The 21,333-nt window shown below is 34.9% G+C and overlaps 1 long non-coding RNA gene across 2 annotated transcripts in view; it reads right to left on the bottom strand.

The window, feature by feature from the left end:
- LOC105854235 overlaps window positions 1–21,333 on the bottom strand; it is a 136,022-nt gene that overhangs the window by 113,988 nt on the left and 701 nt on the right. The window lies entirely within an intron of this gene.

The following is a 21,333-nucleotide window of genomic DNA, read 5'->3' as shown; positions in this document are numbered from 1 at the left end:
TAAAGTCAGGTTCAAACAACTTAGAAATAGTAGTTCATAAACCAAAACAGTTTACAAGTTTTGTCTTGAAAATATAAAATCTCTCACAGTGGTTCTGTGAGCTCTGTAGTTCCCCAGGGCTATCAGTGTAGTTTTGGAAACTATGATAGTAATGGCTGAAAGATGGCAGTCACACATAGCAGTGGCCTCCTAAATCAACAATAATGAAAATAACACTATTTTGGAACAAAGGAAAGAACTTTCATAAAGAGAAATTAAGGAAGTACACAGGTGCAGGCATTATTTCTCAACATCATACTGTGAACACCTATTACCTTTAACAAAACCATAGAACAATGAGGCATGATGGGTATCTGAAAAGGACAGAAAAGAAAAATTCAGCACCTACAGCTTCCTGCTTACACAAGATTCTGAAAATGAGAATCCCTGCACTTGAATTTGAAGCAAGTCCTGGTGCAGTATCCTTCCTTCTCATTTAGACTGATTCCGATGCAGATCAGTTATGAATAAAGAAAATGAAACCACTTTGTATTTGTGAGCAAAATCCAGATATCGAAAATATAAAAAGAGGCTATTTAATAATTCTTATTTTGTTACAGTTTTTAATACTAAAAGCTCACTTATAGTTAACTCAGGTAATCCTGATTATGGCTTAAATATATCATCCTAAGTCTCTACAAACCTGTCCCCCTTTTTTTTTTCTGAGTTCCTAGAGCTGTCCCATGTGCACTCATTAAAATATCTTGTCAATTTTCATTAGAGTGAATGAAGAGAAATCATCATTTTTTATGATTTTATTTATTTAGGCTCTACATACCCATTAACTCATTATCACCACTTCCATTGGGCACTGTTGTGAGTAGGGTAGCATATTGTATGTCATCATTTCCTTGGATACCATATTGACATAGTTGTGAAATACAGGGGGGACATGGTTTTCCATAAGAAGTAGAAATAAATCATGAGATTGTAGAACACTTCGCCTCTCCAGTATTTTATCACTACATCAACAAGGATATAAAAGATTCACAAGATGACTCTATTTATGAAAGGTTTTTAGGGAAACCTAAACACAACAGGGGAGAAAACAAAAACCAGGACAGACTTCTCTTACCCAGCTCCTCTTCTCAACAATCTTGTATTACGGCAACAAAAGATTTTATTTTGATGCATGGTATAGACAAATAACAAAAGTCAGAGTACTAATTTTCTGCTATAAAGAGGAAATTTTGTTTTTTTAAATTCAACATTTTTAGAGTATATTAATACACAGAATCTACTCATTATTTCTAAGAGGTTCTGATGCCTTCTCTTCTGGTGCTATACTAAGAACCACTGTCAGCAGTAGGTATAGACTTAAATGATCAACAATTCTCCATTAGAAGAAAAATTCAATTCTTAGAACAGCTGACTCAAAAATGATGACTTTTCAGAGCAACTGTGGGCTAATCTTTATATAAGATAAATTCTAATTTTTTTTCTAATTTTTTAAAAGATTTATTTATTTCTGCATACAGAACTGGGGTACAGACCAGAGGTATAGAGGAAGTGAGAGGATTCACCAGAGACAGAGTGGGGTGCAGAACAGGCAGACTGACGAAGTACACTGCTGAGGGGAGCAGTGGGCAAGTCAGGAGAAGTCTGCCTCGCCATGTGGGTCACCTCCAGGGTGGGGATTGAACTCATACTGAATTGGCTTTAGCTTGCCAATGCTGTGCTTTAACCTGCTGCACCACCAGGGAGGACCCTACATTAATTTTTGATGAGACTAGTTCTCATGCTATGATACTATGTCTAAATCTCAAAGACTATTCACAAAAATAAAGTCTGAAGTTCTTGCCATTTTAAAAATGTATTTATAATCTGGGCCCAGTGATTCATATACAAATACACTAAATTACATGAAATACACACATATTTGTTGTAATATTTTGTAATGACAAAAATTTAGGAACAATTTAAATACCTATTAGTATTTTGGTAGCCTATAGGAAGTAGGCTAAATAAATTAAGAAATTTCCCTGTTGGAAAATATTATTCAACCGTTTAAAATAAGGATATAATCATTATTTAAATTTAAAAGAATGATATAAATATGCACTATTGGCAAATAAGCTGAAACTATGTATGAGTGAGGGGGAGAGTAATGGGAACTTATTTTCCACTCTATACTCAAACTCATGAAATAACACTTCATTTATAAAAATGGAATGATTTCAAACATAATTTAGATTATGAAAAAAACCACAAAACAATATGTAATTTATAATTACATATCATTTTTCAAAACCATATTTTATATATATTGATAAATGAAGGCATTGACTACAGTCACAAAACAATTTGGAATGAAAAGTTTAAAAAATATTTGATAAAGTGCCTTTTAAAATTTGATTTGATTCCATGCTTGCTAATTCAAAATATTTTGTAAAATATCCAGTCATTTTTCCAGCCCTCCCTGGTGGCGCAGCGGGTTAAAGCACAGCACTGAGAAGCTAAAGCCACTTCCACATGAGTTCGATTCCCGTCTGCCCCGGAGGTGACCACATGGCGTGGCAGACCTCTCCTGACCCGCCCACTGTTCCCCTCAGCAGTGTACTTCGTCGATCTGCCTGTTCTGTTCCCCACTCTGTCTCTGGTGAAGCCTCTCACCGCCCCTGAGCCTCTGGCCTGTACCCCAGTTCTGTATGCACAAATAAATAAATCTTAAAAAAATATATATATATCCAGTCATTTTTCTAGCCAAGTGTATGACTTCCTTACATACCACATTAGCCCACACAGTGCCTTTCCCAACAACTATAGGGCACTATAACAAAAATAAATTGACAAAATAGGTAAAAATGGTATCTAACATGTAATAGCTGCTATTTTGCAGGATTTTAAAATTTTTCTAAAATAGACATGAAAATTATAAGGTCAATGAATTATCACAAAGTGAATGCATTTATAAACAGCACTAGATCAAGAAACAGAACATATCGAGCACCCCAAAGTCTCCCCTCTTAGATGCTGTGCATTTCTAAATCTTCCCTCCTGAAAGAGAACTGGTATTCTGACTTTTTTCACCATTGAGTAAGCTTTATCTATTTTTAAATTTTATTTGAATGGGATAACAATGGTTAGTTCACTTTCATTGCTTGAATGGACATTATAGAATTCATCTACATGTATGCTGTTATCAACAGTCCCGTATATCTTTTGATGGATGTGGAATTTACTGGGGCATAAGGTATAAATCCATTCGGTTTTATTAGACAGTACAAAGTCATGTTCTCAATGAGTGGTGCCAACTTACATTCCTACCAGCAACATTAGCATTGCTGCACAGCCTTCCTACATAGTACTGTCATGCTTTTCTATTTTAGCCATTCTGATGGAAGTAGTATCTCTTTATGGATTTAATTTCAATTCCCCTAAGTAATATAATGATGTCATATTTCATATCTTTATTGGCTATTTGGCTATCCTCTTTTGTGAATTGTCTGTTCAGGTCTCCTGCCTACTTTTCCTTTGGTTATCTTTTTCTAATGTTCTACAAGAATTCTTCACACATTCTAGGTATGATATCTGCTGGTTATACAGGTTGCAAACATTATTGTAATCTTGGCTTTCATTCTACTGTTATTTTAGTGGCAGAAGTTATTATGTTAACATTTAAATCATTTTCTGTTTAAATAGTGTTAGGTTATTTAAGAAACCTTTGTCTATTTTAATGTCCTAAAAAATAACATTCCATAGTGTTTTCTGGAAGATTCATTATTGAACATTTTATATTTATATTTACAATCTATTTGTAATGAATTTTTGCATATGGTATAAAAAGGTAGAGTTTCATCTTTTTATCATATGGATAGCCAACTGATTCAATATCTATCAGTGAATGATGCCCCCTGTCATAAACCAATAATCCATGTATATATACAATCAACCTTGGAACCTATTCTCTGGTCTAGTGCTCTCTTTTCTCAATTGTTTTGCAAATTCACACTTTAATTACAATAAATCATGATATTTGATAAATTCCTTCATAGTTCTTTTCCTTCTCTAAGGCACTGTGCTATTCATGGCCCTCAGTATTTCCACATAATTTTAGAATCAGATGGTCAATTTTCATAAGAGCCTACTGGAAATTTTCTTGGGTATGTTTCTTGTACATTAAACTGACATCTTTACAATACTGGGTTTTTGAATGCATACATATGAGTGTATTCTGACTTGTGTTTTAACAGCCTATTCTACTGAAACAGGCTGAAGGGGAAATAGCCAAAAATAGGGTCACCCAGTGAGGGAGATTACAATAGTCCAGATGAGTGATTATAGTGTAAGTGTAAGTAATTAGAGGAGCAAAAAGTGATAAAAAGTGATGAAATTCTACATGTATTTGAAAGTAGAACACATTAATTTTCTGAAAAATTGAATGAAAGGTTTACAAAAAGTGGGAGTCAATAATAACTCCAAGATTTTGGTTTGAGCCTTTAGAAAGCTGACTTGATTTTGTGTTAAAAAGAGGCTGAAGGAACAAGTTGGGGGAGGGAGACAGAAGCTAAAAACTCAGTTTGGGGCAGTTTGAGTTTGCAATACCTATTAACCATCCAAATGGAAAGGCCAAACATGCCCAGAGTTCATGGATTAGCTCCAACCTGGAGACTTTGTGAACTATGGGCATATAGATGAGTATTAAAGCCAAGAAAATACATAAAATCATTGAGGGAAGGCATGTACAGAGAGCAAAAGACATCCACAGACTGACCTCTGGCACTTTAATGTTTAAAGACTGGCAAGAGGAGGACAATAACCAAATATGAGAGACCAAAATGAGTAACTTGGAAAGTATTTGGGAAACGAGGCAAATGTGGTAAAGGCTAAGTACAGAAATATTTCAAGGACGACAAAGGATTACCTATGAGGATTTGATATGCCAGGGTACTGAGGACTAAGAAATAATCACTAGATCTAACAACATGATATATATATAGCACATTGTATTACTGAAGGGGATATCAGATGGGAGGTAATTTCATTCTTTGAGTGGATGAGTGGTAATTTCATTCCTTCAGTAGATAAGCAGAGGGGCTAATTTTTGCCCTATTGCCTATTAAGCAGAAAACAATCTAAAAATGCAAAATTGTTAAGTCTTTTGAGCAATAAGGAAAACTATCCTAAAATCTGGAATGAGTTCTAAGTGTACTTACCTGGGAAGTTGCTTCAGTCTTTAGAGATACATTAATAATATACTGCTTTTCTTTTGTAAGTGGGGTAGGGCACTCCTGTTGGATAATGTTAACTTTCATCTCATTATTCAATGTGCAATTAAACTTGTTGACCAAATCCTAACCAGTCTGCACATATGCCCATGTGTATTCATGTACACATATGTCCCTCTAAGGATATTTTGGAACAGCAAGGGAAAAACCTTTAGATTTCAAAAATAGTAAGTTTCTTAATGCGGCAAATGTGATAGGTTATTCTTTTGCAACCTTAACCACCAAGTTGGAAGAGAAACCTAAGGCAAGACCTATGGAAGTTAATGTTTCAGACATTTATTAATAGACAGCAAATTATTAAAATGACTCAGTGTTTAGCAACTCTACTTGTGTGATAATATTATTGACATTAGAACATTTAAAAAATTTATTCTGAAGTGTTGCCTCAATCATAAATTACAAAGGGTAAAAAATGAACTTGAAACATTAATTATTACAATATCACTTTGGTGAATTACTAATACTACTACCACTAATTACTACTACTACTACTACTACTACTACTACTACTACTACTACTATGACTTTGAAAACATCCTGCAGTTTATATCCGAAGTGAATGTAAACATAAAAATAAGCCAACCTATATTCTTGTACATAGTTGGTTGCTTTCTTTATTAGATATTTCAAGAGTTCTGCTCCCATTCTGAGATGAGAGGGTGAGATGAGGTGAGCTAAACTGTTGGCTGGGGTAGAGAAGCTAGAACAGGAGCCAGAGGAGAGATGCTTAGTCATTATATAATAAGCACTTATCTAGACAATACAGTTCAAGATTTGGTGAGCTCTATGAAATAATTTGTCCAGTTATCACAATTAAGGCAAGTCATTTAAATAACTCAGATGTTTTTAAGAACAATATAGGATTCACCTAGATTTCATATTGCCATGACCTTGGTAAAAACAATCTGAGTCTTTCAAAAAAAAACTTGCTGACATGTTACTATGAGGAACAACAGAGAATTTAAGTGTTAAAATTGATATTGTTCAAAGCTCTTTAATTATAGTATTATAATTAATAATACATTACCGAATTATCTTCCAAGGTTTGAGAAAGGAGGTAGAAGTTTCTATATCTACATGATCTTGAACAGAAGTGTTACTGATAACATAGTTAAATAAAATTAAAATAGATATACCATGAGCCAGTAATTCTATGTAAATTTATCAAAATACAAAAACATTAATTTGAAAGTATACATATACTCCTATGTTTATCGCAGCAATATTTACAATAGTCAAATTATGAAATAAACTAAGTGCCTATTATCAGATGATTGGATAGAGATAGCATACACACACACACACACACACACACACACACAATGGCATACTGCTTATCTATAAAAAGAAGTGAAATCTTGTCATTTGCAACAACATAGATGGAATTAAAGGGGATTATGCTAAGTGAAATAAGTCAGAAAGAAACAAATACTGGATGATTTCACTTATATATGGAATACAGAAATAAAATAGGAAAAACTAAACCAAAGCAAATCTTAGAAATATGGCTGAAGAATTGAGGATACGGGGGGGGGGGTAAGAATGACAGCGAGGAGCAAAGGTGGGATGGAGCTAGCGATCTATAGTAAAGAACTCTGGATACCTTGGTCATGGGGGTGGTGTGATAACATATAAGTGTGACCATATTCTCCTAAATCATATGGTAAACTATTACCTAAATTAAAATTAAATACACACACACACACACACACACACACAAATGCCAAAGGCCTCCAGACTCTCCAGGAATTTGTAAATTCTTTAGGCAGATGTGCAATCAGGTGAACTATGCACATTCACTCTTGGAAGTTAAAAGAAAATATTCCTATTTTCTTAAACATACAAACATAAACAATCATATCATCAATAGCACTGATGAAAAGAATGTAAATGTTTTATGACTGGAAAATGTACATATGTTCAATTATTTTGCTTTTAAACAGTAGTAAAAATGCATTTAACAAAATGAAAAACAAAAGGTAAATAAAAAGAACAGGTGTTAAAAATTCAATTAATGGGAGTCATCACAGATTTTGTTTATTATAGCAGTCATAAAAAACTGTTTTTAAAAGAAAATCCCACAATTTATTTTCTGCTAACACCTGCTTTGAACCAAGCCAAAATTATTGAGCAGTTAAAATCAAACAGTAATTTATGAGACATATCCCACATACTGAACTTTACCAGCATCTTCTTCAATATAGTATGGCACTGTCTGAAATACTGTTGCAGCACAGTGAAATGTTACCTTTTGTGATTTAGAAGAGGAAATCAGGATCTCTCTGACTCTTTAATCACTCTTACTTTACCTTATTTTTCCACATCATCTAATCCTAGCTTAATAAATTCAATGAATTGCTCATTTATTATATTCGTTAATCATTTGTCTCATTCCACTAGAATCTAAGTCATTCTACTAGGCAGCTATTTTTGTCTCTCTGTTCCTTGCTGTATAACAGTATTACACTGTATAACAGTGCCTGGCAGATGTAAGTATATCAATAAATATTTGCCAAATGAATGAATAAAATTAATTCTTCTCAAGTGTCCCTCTTTAAGATTAGGCATTCTCCCTTAGCTCCAAGTTAGGTTTATAAGGTAAGGTGAAATGGCATGTTTTGGTGTCTTGAAGGGAGTACTTAATTTCAGTAAAATCTTTCTTAGGCAAAAAGTTCTGTTTCATAAAAATAATCCAGCAGTATTTTATGTAATAATCTTTACAACAGTGACTGCCCCCAGTACTGAAAGAACAATCATTCTTATGCTTTAACCCATTAGTTCTATCCAGAAATTTCTTAAATAATCATTCTATTTTTTTCACTATTTTTTGTTGTTGTTGTTCTAAGATCTCTGATAATGACTTGGTTAACTTTTGAAAGTTTTTTAAGAGTTATTTTTATTTATTTATACGTACAAGAGCTCAAGCCAATGGTTGCAGGGGGAGTGAGAAGATTCACTAGAGACAGAATGGAGAGCAGAACAGGCAGATTTACAGAAATACACTGCTGAGGGGAGCAGTGGGTAAGACAGGAAAGGTCTGCTGCACCATGTGAGTTAGTTTCCTGGCCAGGAATCAAACTCATGCCACAATAGCTAGAGAAAGCTTGATAATGCTGAGACCTTAACTCCTGTGCTACCAGGGAGACCCAGAAAAGTGTTTTTCGTTTGTTTGAATAATGGAGACATTTCTTTTTGGACAATTATTATCTATATCTATATTTATATTCTTTTCAGTTTTTCACCCTAGGATAGTATGAATAGAATTTATTTTTTAATCATTATCATCATTTCTCTCAGATAACCAATTAAATGTTTTTATCTCATTTTACTCTAAAATTCTCAATCAATGCATCTTGTGTAGAGGGGTGTATGTGTGTATGCATGTGTGTGCATGCACGTGTGTGTAACTATCTTCATTCTTGTAGAAATCTCATCTCGGTTCTTACATAATTATTCTAATCTTTTTGTTAGCATATAGGACTCCACAGAGGTAAGAGAAAAAGCATAATAAAATTTAAAGAGGAAAAAAAGGAATCTTTTTGTGTCTATGGTTAACTCCAGCACCAATGTCTCCACTAGCGATTGTTTTCTTCCAACTTTTAGTCTCCACTAGTGATATTCACTTTAAAAAATATATATTCCTGACCTTTTCTGTCTCTGCAACTTCAAAGACTATCCTGTGTCCACACACTCATGGACAATGTAGATCCCCTTCTATTCCAGATACTATATTTTAACTCAGAATTTAAGTTGTTTGGATAGTAGGTATAAACTAGTGACGATCACTATCCACTTTTACTTTTGTCTAGTCACATCAAGGATTTTTGTTCCAAAAATCAATGTTTCCTCCCTGGAAACTTACACCATATGTAATGGACTAAAATTAGACTGTTTATCCTAGGTAGATCATTGAAATAGAATTACCACTTTTACAGCCTTTGGCTTCCCATTGGGTTAAGTTCATGTTATTGTTTTAACTACTCTGAAACAAACTGCAATAACTTCTGTCAGTTCCCTTTTATGACCCTTTACCTACCAGTCATAGATGATAATGATCATAGAAACTGTTATATATATATATATATATATATATATATATATATATTTAAAAGATGCTTATCACAATAATAATTTATTAGCTATAATCTTTATGTGAAAACTGTTTATTATACAGAATGGGGGATAAGGTAAAGAACAAATGATTATGAAATAAAAATTACTTGGGGTGGGTGCTCAGAGACTATGTAAATCAACTAAGAATAAAAGGCAAATGGGGAGGGATGGTGTGTGAGAAAAAGATCTGAAAAATAGGAGCAGGAGGGAATGTTTCATGTTTATAGAACTATTCAACTAGAGGAAAAGGAGTACAGAATGAACTGTATCACTCAAAGTTTTGTAATTTATAATAAAATGTACAGGAAAACTGTATATTCACTAAAATATTCCCACTCATAACTTTTTCTGAACATTAAAGTGTTATTTATGCTCTACAGTTAATTTATGAGCATATTTAGAAAGTATATACATATATTATATATATATAATAATTCCTATGATCACTATCATCTATTTATAATAAATTTAAATTTAAATTTAAACACAGGATTTGTAGTGTTGATGTAGGTTTGAAATCCTGTCTAAACTATGTGAACTGTATTACTGTAGGCTCTCTGCACTGGTTTATAAACATATGAGATGGAATAAAAATAAAATTATGTGATATATTATAAAGGCTCTAAAACAGTACATTCTTTATTAGAATTGCTAAGTGTGTACTAACATATATAAAATCTTTCCTTTTATACCTTATTTATTCTAAAATCTAAGCACAGGAGATATATGATTTCCCATTTTATTGTAAAAAAAGCAGCTTTCATTTTTTATCTGGAATCTAGCAGCAATCATTCCCTAGTTAGATCTAAATGACTGAATTGCAAGATGAACTGTGTTGGTGACTCATTTTCCCTCACCTCCAGCACCTTCTTTTCCCAAGATCAAGCAATTTTCCTGTGTAATGAACTGTATCTGCTACCAAGTGGTCTGGAAATTAAGAGGCCCAAAGCATCTTCCAAATCTGACTTTCCCACTTGGTACCATGATGTCTTTTGCTGTTACATTACTGATCTATGTTTTCCAAAACTATACAAAGGAGAAACACAAAAATGAATGGAACTACACAACGATTTTATATATAAGGGAAGTTTTAATTGATTTTGAAATGTTTAGAGAATGGTTTTCTAGCTAATGGGTTGTCAAATTCTTTTATTCAAATAGTGTTGCTATCTGATTGATAGCCTTCTGGTCATTTGGATGCTGACTAGTAATGGAAAGGTAGCAAATGCAATAGGGACATGCTTTAAATACTATATAAACCACCCAAACTGGATTTTAGTGGTTTGATTTATGAAAGTTTAGAGAATGAATTCAAGAGAGGACAAAAATATGAGCAAGCTAGGTAGTAAATGTAACCCTTTACTTTCTTGATTTACTATGACTTCCATAGGCACAAAAAATAAAACAAGGAGGAACTATAAACAATTTATACAATCATCTTAAGAACTTAATTATACTTATATAGTCAATGTTTTTAATTTTTTTCTTCTAGCAGACAATATTGAGTAAATTCTTCTGCTGACAAATTCTGCTAATTATAAAGTATATGCTGAATATATGATGTTTTATATTCATATGTTAATCTCATCATTTACTAAAAATGTCATGTTAGCTAATGAAAATACCTGCTAGAAAGATCTTTCATATCATTATGTCATTACTTGAAAAACTGTGACAGATATTTATTAGTGAATTTACCAATTAGAAGTCCAATATCAAATACATAGATTCAGGAAATAAATTACTGAAGAGAAAAGACACTTATCTAATGACAGTAATTATTCCTATACATAAAATGACTAAATTCCACAATTACTTAACTTGCAACATAAATAAAAATTGTTAGTTATAATAACAAAACATGACTAATACTGATTCCAAATGTAACATGTTTATAAGCCACTACAACTAGGAATGACTTATCCCACTAAATAAAATATGGCTAGTGAGGATAAAATGTAATTATCTAAATCTATCAAGCAAGAATTTAAAATAGGAATACTTTCTAAAACAACCTACAAAGAAAAAATTGATTAATTTTAACTACATTTGACAGTAGAACACTTTGGTCAAAATCTTAGTGGATAATTTCAGGGACAAAACTGGTCATTAAAAAAAGTAACTTCTTTGAAAAAAAATATAGAAATACAAAGCAAGTCTTCAAAATGATGTCAGGGTAGATATTTATAATGATCAAATATTTGATATACCATTTCAGTTTAGGCAACCGATTACTTTGCCTTTTGTTTGTTTACTGTTGCATTTATGTTGACATTTTCATTGTTTAAAAGCATCTCCATCAGAAGGAGAAAAACAGAAATTAAAAGTATGCAATTCAAACTGTTAATGAAGTAAGTTAATATAGAAGTTCTAAGATTATCATAGAAGCTCTAATTATTTAAAATTCATTCATATTTGACTTTAGGAAATTTTTCTATATTAATATAGCATATTTTCACAGTAAAATATGAAAGTTCTTCTAGAGCTTTTTTTTTTTTTTAGATTTATTTATTTATTCATACAGAACTGGGGTATAGGCCAGAGATGTGGAGAGTGAGAGGATTCACCAGGGACAGAGTGGGGAGTAGAACAGGCAGATGGACAAAGTACACTGCTGAGGGGAGTAGCGGGCGGGCCAGGGAGGTCTGCCACGCCATGTGGATCTCCTCCGGGGCAAGCAGGGATTGAACTCATGAGGAAGTGGCTTAAGCTTCTTAGTGCAGTGCTTTAACCCGCTGCATCACCAGGGAGGGCCCTCTTCTAGAGTTTTTAAAATAACCTGCTCTGGCCCTCCCTGGTGGCTAGGTGGGTAAGAACATAGCTCTGCAAGCTAGCCATAGCAGCTTTGGTGGGAGTTTGATCCCCGACCAGGTGACCCACATGATGCAGCAGACCTCTCCTGTTTCACCGGCTACTCCCCTCAGCAGTATATTTCATCAATCTGCCTATTCTGCTCGCAACTCAGTCTCTGGTGAATCCTTTCACCACCCATGCACCTCTGGCTTGTACCCCATTTCTGTGCATAGATAAATAAATAAAGCTTGTAAAAAAAAGTAATAACCTCCTCTTACATGATCTCAGGTGATATTCACAAAAACTCTATTATGTAGGGAAATTAAGTTTGATTTTGCAATAAAAGGAACTCAAATTTTGAGAAGTTAAGATTTGTCCAAGGTTAGACAGATAGTAAAGAGCTAAATATAAACTTTCAAATATCACTCACTTATTTTTATATTGCTAATATTAAAACTGTTCTTCCATTTTGAGAACCTTTACTAGATGAAGGCAGTCTTGTTAGAAAAGAGCAAGAAAAGCAACCTAAGATTAAGAATTTACCATAGAAAATGGAAAATTATATGGTTTTAAGTATAGTCAAATGTGAAAATATTACTAACAGTGATTTGAAATTCCTTCAGACCTTACTATACATCAGCCCATTAGCAGGACTGAAACTTGATTTATAGAGTTAAAATCTTAGTTCTAAATGGAATCACTTTATCATGATTTTCAGTATTGCAGTCTTTCTAATTTATAAGTACCATCGTAGTAGGAACCTTATAATCAAGACAGTTTTCGGAGGAGTGCCTAGCCCTTTGGCTCCATTATTTAAAAAGTATCATTATTCATATTCTTGAATTGACAATGTGTTCACCATACACAATTAATCCCAAAGGTACAAAGATTTTCAGTATAAAATAAGTTTTTTCTCAATAACCTGTTATTTATCCTTCCAGAACCCCTTCTTAGGGGCAAACACTGCTATTGGTATCCCTTCCACAGATAATCCATTGATCTACACTTGTGAGTTTTCTAATTCTGGGTATACATAATAAATGTTAGTAAAGTACCTTTAACTTGCCTTTTTACTTACTGCTGCTTCATACCTTTTTGAGTCATAGCACCTTTATGTAAGTGTTTGCTCCTAGAAGAAAATAAAAGATACACAGAGTGACAGGTTAGAAATGAAGAGGTGCTTCCTGTTTATAAAAATGTGTAACTCCTCACTTTTGAGATAGTAGGATGCTCTCCTTCTGTGGGATTCTATGAGAACAAACAGCTAACATTCTTGTTATAACTTTCTATCTCTTTTTGCTCAGGGTGTTCTGAACAGGTGTCTGTTACACACAAACCAAAAAAACAAAGTTTAGACAGTTTTTATTTTTCTTTCATAATCTTTACTTGTATTCTTAATTTCTTACTATAGGGCCATTAGCTTATGCCTTTGTTAGTATTTTGGAAACATGGACTCTTTCCTTTCAGGCATAGTCATCTCGTGCTCCCAAAACCAAAGCACCCCTAGTTTTCTACCATATTCTACTATGCTATGTCCCTACCCTTTTTTCCTCCCCATCTGGATATCTCAGCTCTATAGTCAGATTTAAAGGACTGGCTTAAAAGTCTATCTTCATCTGACTCTGTTTAGCTTCTTTATAGTCTACATACCATTGAGTATCTATGTATCTCCCACTGACTTATTTTGTTTAGCATATAAACCCTTTCAACTCTATCCATGTTGCCACAAATGACATATGCTTATCTTTTTTGATTGATGAGCAATACTTCATTTTGTAAATATACCATATCTTCTTGAACCACTCATTCATATTTGGGCACTTAGGTTGTTTCTAATAGCTTGAAAATTAGAAACAGGACTTAATGAGTGCATACGTTAGTGGTTTTGTTTTCTTCAGGTAAATAGCTAGAAGTGGAATTGCTAGGTTGTATGACAAATACATTTTTGATCTTTTGAGAAACCTCCATACTTTTCTCATAAGGGTTGAACCAGTACACATTCCCACAAACAAGTCTAAGAGGGTTCCTTTTTCTCTCACTAGCACTATTGTTTCTGGTCTTTTTGATATGGGCCCATTCTCACAGGTGTGAGGTGGTATCTCATTGTGGTTTTGATTTGCATTTCCTTGATGATAAGTGATGATGAACATTTTTTCATGTGCCTGTTGGCCATCTGTCTTCTATAGAGAACTGACTATTTAGCTCTTCTGCCCAGTTTTTGATTGACTTGTTTTCTTTTGGTTGAGTTGTATGAGCAATTTGTGGATCTTTGATAATGAGACCATAGTCAAAATGTATAGTGTTCAAATATTTTCTTCCCATTAATAGGGTGTCTATTTATTTTGTTTCCTTCACTGTGCAGAAAAATGTTTGATGTAGTTCCAATTATTGATATTCTCTTTCATTTTCCTTGCTGCTAGAGACAGATCTGAAGACATCATTGAAGTTTATGTCATGAAGTGTTTCATGTATGTCTTCTTTGTATTTTATGGTTTTGGGTCTTATATCCATGTCTTTTATAAATGAGTTGATTTTTTTTAATTTGTGTTTTTTTTAAAGTTCCACATACCATCCATCTGCATAGCAATGCTGTAGTCATAGTGTTTACTTATTGTACAATTTCCCAAATATAGTTAACATAGCCACAGCAGTTCTTGACAATGTAACAAATATCCCCCTATAAATGTGAGAGGGAAATAGAAACAGAACTAATGAGATGGCAGGATAAGGAATCTACATCTTTTGCTGGCATGAAGATAAAGAGGTGTTTTAACAAAGGATTATGGGCAATCTCTAGAAACTGGAAAAGGTAAGGAAGAGATTCTCCTCTACAGGCTTCTGAAAGAATGCAGTGGAGATTAAAACTTTCTTTTTAGCTCAATGAAACCATTTTGCACTTCTGACATCCAGAATTATAATGTATTTATATTATTTTAAGCCACAAAATGTGTACCAATTTTTGTGTAGCAAAAATAAATTAATACATATACCCACATCAAGTAGGGTTAACTTTGAAAAGCCTAAGAAATAGTGGCTTAAACAAGGTATGTTTACTTCTCCCTATACAAAGGAGATGTGGAGGTTAGTGGTCCATAGACTCAGTTTTCTTCAACCTTTTTGTTCTGCCTTCCTTAATCTTAAAAATAAGGCTCTATCAGCATGGCTGGCATATCCATTAGTTACAGGGAAAAAGGAACTACTTTCTTTTGAAGGACTTTTTCAAAGTTGCATATATCACTTCTACTTGTATCTCATTGACCAGAGTGATGTATCCCAGTAATACCTAGGCACAAGCAAAACCCATTCAAGTGGCCATGTGATAAGAATGTAGAGTTCTATTATTAAAAAGGGGAAGAACATATTGTAGACTACCAGTTACCTCCATGTTAATGCTTTAATAGTTTGATTTCCTGCCACCCTCTTCCCCCAATTGTTTTCAGTACATAAAAGCAGGCTCTCCTAGATTTTAAATTAGGGCAGGGGCCTTCATTCTACATGGAGTTACTGAATAACTACTATGTAGTAGACTCTGGCACATTTCTAAGTATTTGTCAGATTTTTCATGTGTATGTACATCATAACATGAGTATATATTTGATCAAAAATGATATAATATGCTGATATCACACTGACATTTTAGTGATGTAATAAGTGGGAATAGATTTTTTTGGTTGATTTAAAAAAAACAAAGGTTAAAAGGCATATCTTACTTATCTAGGTTTTATTATTCAGAGGCCTGGAAGGAAAGAGATGGACACTCAAAGGGTAAGTTAGAGAAAGTATGATGAAAAGACTACACAAAGGTGTGGGCAAGTTCTAAGGGAATCACTAAGGATAAAGTACCCAAGAATTTGCAACAGGAGGAAACCATTACCATCCCTAGGCCTGAAGGGACAAAGGGAAAGAGTTTTTGGAACTTGCCAAGACCCATAGTCATGGAAAAGGGTTGGCTGACTGGAACTATGGCCTTAGGTAGAGGAATGAAGCTAATGCCAAAAGCCACAGACAAGCAGGAGGGATATGAGGGAAGGTGAAATAAATATCCTGACCTCTCTCTCCCTTTACTCCCTCTGATCATTTGCCAATGCTCCAAATTGGCTGAAACCAAATAGAAACCAGAGGGTAAAGAAGCCTTGGGTGATGTGATCCACAGAAACTTACAGTTGAAATGATTAAAAAACACACACAAAAAAAACTTGAACAGAGAGAAAAGGAATTGATCCAAACAGAATTTGTGTCAGACCTAGGACAAAGAAAGATGAAGAGAATGATTAAAAAGTAGACCAGTAGAAAGGGGCACAGTGGATGATCTATTAATGTATGGAGGATAAAGAAAATGAGCAAAGAAATAGAAGCATGAGATCCTAGGGTCTGACCTAGGATTTTAAAGTGCAGATAGATTTGAACAAATATATTTTTGAAAACCAATTTTTATCATGTGAGCTTAACACAACAGTAGGATATCTAATTACCATCTGTTTTTGACTGAAAATATTTGAAACACATTTACCCCAAGGAATGAACAGTGATAGAGAATGTAACTGGGGATTATGGAATGTATAAGGTCAGGTCTATAGGTTGAAGAACAGTCATACTCTGAAGCAGAACCAGTCAGCTGATAAAAGTTAAGATACCAGAGAAAAATAAGAGACTAAAACAGCTAGCAGTAGACACCAGACATGTTTAAATTTTAAACACTTAAAATTCACATAAGTTCAAAATATATACATTGCTCTCTCATACAAATAACCTACCTATAATTCTTACATTTAAAAAATGCAATAAATAAATTAATAAATAAAAATACTATCAATAACATAAACTATCTTTTGTGGGAGGCTCTTTGAAAGTAATCTGTTTTACTAGTTGAATTTCATGAAGTTAATTTTACTTTTTGGATGCTTATTAACATACTTCAAATATTGCTTTCAATATTTATTTATACTCACATTGTTCTACATTAGAAGTGCTGCCGAAAAATGCTCCCCAGTCCAAATAAGCAGCTCTGTGGATTATCATTTCATTGACATATTAAAAATTGGAGCCTTAACCTCTAAACCTATTTTGTGGTATAGTATGACATGAAGGTTTTGTCCCTGTTATTATAACTTCCTGAGAGATTTTACTACAAAAGATGATGGGCTCCTAAAGATAAACACTGGTTCTGCACCATCCTGTGCTCATATTTTCTTCTGAATCAGCAATGATAGGACATTTGGAGAAACTGCAGCAGTGAAATCATTATTGCTCTCTCCTGTGAGCCAGATATCAAGAGTCACTATTAAGCCAAGAACTTCTAAAGGGGACTTCTAAATTCTGCACTTTGATGGATAACATGTATCAAATTTTTTCTTCAAAGTACTAAGATTAAAATCACATGTTAATATAGCTAACTTATTTAAAAATAAATTATCCTTCGGTGAAAACAACCAATTTTTTTATTTTAATGAAGATTAGAGAATTACTACGGATGTATGAACTTCTCAAATATGTCAGAAAGTGAAGAACATGAAAATCATGCCCAGTGTGAACACTGAAACAGTCTATATTTTAAATTTGGAATAATTTCATGTCAAATTTTATCTTAACTTACATGCCTTATATAAAATGTATATAACAAATGTGTACACTGGGGTTCATGAAAAAATTACAGAAATAAATATCTGACCCAACTAGTTTTATCTGTAAATTAGGAAAAAGGCATAGTAATTCAGCTTTAGCAGAGCACTTCTTACTTACTATTTGCATTCCCAGTGCTCACTGGATGCAAAATTATGATTACATTAGTATGAAAAATGAGTGTATATTGAGTAGTTAGTGTAAGATACCATTAAATTTTATTTCTAAAACCCCACAATACAGAATACATATTAAACTTACTACTATCTCCATTGTGTCTGATTTAAATAAGCCTAAGTTTTAATAAATTATTCTTTTTCCCATTTATTCTAAAGACTTTTCCCAATTAGTGACTATATTTAAAAAATAAGAAACAGGCATCATATATGCATCAGGTTTAAATCAGTAGTTATTGTCACATTTACTTTTGTCTGTTTTATTTCCAGTCTAGTTTTCAACAATTTGGGGAACTTTAGAGTAAATAAGTTTACAATCAGGCCCTCCCTGGTGGCCAAGTGGGTTAAAGCACTGCACTGAGAAGCTAAAGCCACTTCCACATGAGTTCGATTCCTCCCTGCCCCAGAGGTGACCACATGATGCGGCAGACCTCTCCTGACCCGCCTGCTACTCCCCTCAGCAGTGTACTTCATAGATCTGCCTGTTCTGCTCCCCACTTTGTCTCTGGTGAAGCCTCTCACCGCCCCTGAGCCTCTGGCCTGTACCCCAGTTCTGTATGTACAAATAAGTAAATCTTTAAAAAAAATAAGTTTACAATCAAATATTCAATTTACAATATATACTTATTACAGGACTTTACAAATTGAAGTCCTGTAGTGGAGTATTTGAGATCATTAACATTTCCCTGCATATTTTAAAAATAGGAAAGAGCAGAGCTAGTCATTAGCAGGGGAAATATGAAGAATTTAAAATCCAAAGCAATTAGTCTCAAAATTAGGATACAAATGACAGTAAATGGCTTTTGCATGTATGTTATTAATTGTTAAGAACTAATGTGAAGGCAGGTGAACAATCCTAACTTTAAAGTCAGGAGCAGATTTTGAAATACTTAGCATTAATTTCTTTAAGAAATACTGGTTTATTGAACATCTTCTCTGTGACTAGGGATTATGTTAGAGCCCTGAGCACAATCAAAAAAGGTAAAAATTATAAATTATGGCAAGTGACTAAACTAGGAACTCATTAAAATAAGAAAATGATTTCCATTGAGTTTGTCCCTCCATTGTGTCTTTGATTCTGTGGTGAGCATAAACACTGAAGGAAGCTTAGCAGGGAGCTACAGACAAGCACCTCAAAAAAAAAAAAAAAAAAAAGAGGCATGTATGACACTTTTCTAAGTTTAAGAGTAGGTAAAATGTATACTAGAAAGTATTACCCTTTCTGACTGGAGATTAGGATAGCTGTATAAAAATGTTTTGGAGGGCCCTCTCTGATGGTGCAGGGCATTAAAGCACAGCACTAAGAAGCTAAAACCATCTCAGCATGAGTTCAATCCTTGCCCAGAGGTGACCCATATGGCGCAGCAAACCTCTCCTGACCCTCCCACTGCTTCCCTCAGCAGTCTTCTTCATTTATCTGTCTATTCTGCTCCCCACTGCTGTCTCTGGTGAATCCTCTTACCGCCACTGCACCTCTGGCCTGTACCCCAATTCTGTATGCATAAGTAAATAAATCTTTAAAAGAAAATGTTTTGGAGGGGTTGGGAAGGGAATTGCTGGTAAAAGATAGTCTACCACCTGTTTCAGAAAGCAACTAAACATTATGTAATTGTAGTGTAGGAGAAATTATCATTTCAAACAAGTAAAGCATGGACACCATTCTGAGTCTGACTTACACAAATTTACTTAACAAGGGATGAAGGATAGCTAGTATGACCTCTACTTAAAATGATAGCAAGAATGACTATTTCTGGCCTTGAGGATAAGAGTGAGAGAGTGTGTGTATACAATCATGCACAGCAAAGAATATTTAGTATATTTCACGCACTAATTAATAATGAATTCACTTTTCAAAATACCAAAGCAAATGCGGGAGCAAAAGTTTCATCTGTACTCTGGGTTAAACTCTCAAATTTTAAATTACCAGATTTCAACTGCATATTTATTTCAGTTGAAAGGTTTGAACAGATTATTAATGAATCTCCTTAAAAGCTAATTTTAATATAATAAAAAAACACTACAGGTACGGTACAAATTATAGGTGTATATTTATTGAGTACGTACAATATGACAGCACTGTGCTGGGCAACTTACAATAGTCTTTCTAACACTGCCACATTTCAGTTTCTCATTTTCTCTGTCAGTAACTCTTACATGGTTAATTTACATTATTTGACATACAGTTCAGCTCACTTACTTCATAAAGTTGGTCGTAAAGCCATTTTCTCATTTGAAGGGGTGGGGTGGAGAGGGGAAAACTAAATCCCACTGAACACTTATGAGTTGATTTTCTGACCTTTCAGAAACCCCCAAGCGTGAACACAGTCAAGAACTTGCGATAAGATCAACAATCTATCAGTCTCAGAGGCCACATCTGTCGTCGATCTTAAGGACCTATACAGCGATAACTGCCCATTTAGGTAGTAAATCATGGCCTAATACCATAACTCAAAGTCCTGACCCCTAATATTACCCGTCTATTCAAAGGAGAAAGCAGGGAGAGGGTAGAAGAGCAGATCCGTTGGGCGCGGTGGGGGCGGGGGGAGGCTGAGGTGACAGCAGGTGAGGGCTCGGTGCGGATGAGGAAGTGAGACAGGGACAATGTGGGTATTACTCATTCTGCTTTACCGCCAAGGTTGCTTATAGCGGAACTTCTTGCCTCTCTTTCAGCTCAGCTTAAGTTCTATTTACTTGAAGTCACTTCCCAAGCCGGCTCGCTCGGGGAAAACCATGCTTCCGTGTAAGGGAAGAGTCAGAGCTGCGGCGGTCAGGTAGCCTCTCTCGTGACGCCGCGTGTCCGGGCCGTCGGAGGCCGGGTTTCCCAATTCAGTCCCTCGCTGTTCCCCGAACCTGCCCTTCCCATAATTTAATCATGGGAACTCTCAGTGCAGTGCAGAACACGACCCTCCCCAAGACCCCAGGGTGCGCAGGACTGACAATCCAAGCCTGAAGATGAGGGCAGACAGGTTGCTCCCGTGCCCCTGAGGGGCAGCTCCGAGAGCCCAGGGTTGTGGGGAGCTTCCGCCAGACCCGCACGTTCCCCAGGCAGCCGCGGCGGGTGTGGCCAGTTCAAAGGCAGAATGCCACCAAGCCTCCTACTTTACCTTTCCCACTCCGACTGCCTGTCGTCCTCTGACAACGTCCTGTCCCCAAGTTTCCCCACGCGCCCCTCCCCAGCCCCACGACACCTGAGGGAAACTTTTCCCTCTCCCCCTCAATTCAAATTCAGCAGCTTCTACATTGCCGCAAACCGTCCTCTCCCTAGCAACAAGGTTCCGGCCGTAGAGCGAGCGGCTCTAGGTGTAAGGAAGGTGATGTCGTAAAGCTGAGTGTCGTAAACCAGGTGCGGTGGGGAGGGGGAGGGG

This window comes from Condylura cristata, unplaced genomic scaffold (assembly GCF_000260355.1).
Source record: "Condylura cristata isolate star-nosed mole 26May11 unplaced genomic scaffold, ConCri1.0 scaffold00030, whole genome shotgun sequence".
NCBI lineage: Eukaryota > Metazoa > Chordata > Mammalia > Eulipotyphla > Talpidae > Condylura > Condylura cristata.
This window is presented reverse-complemented; position numbering and strand designations above follow the sequence as displayed.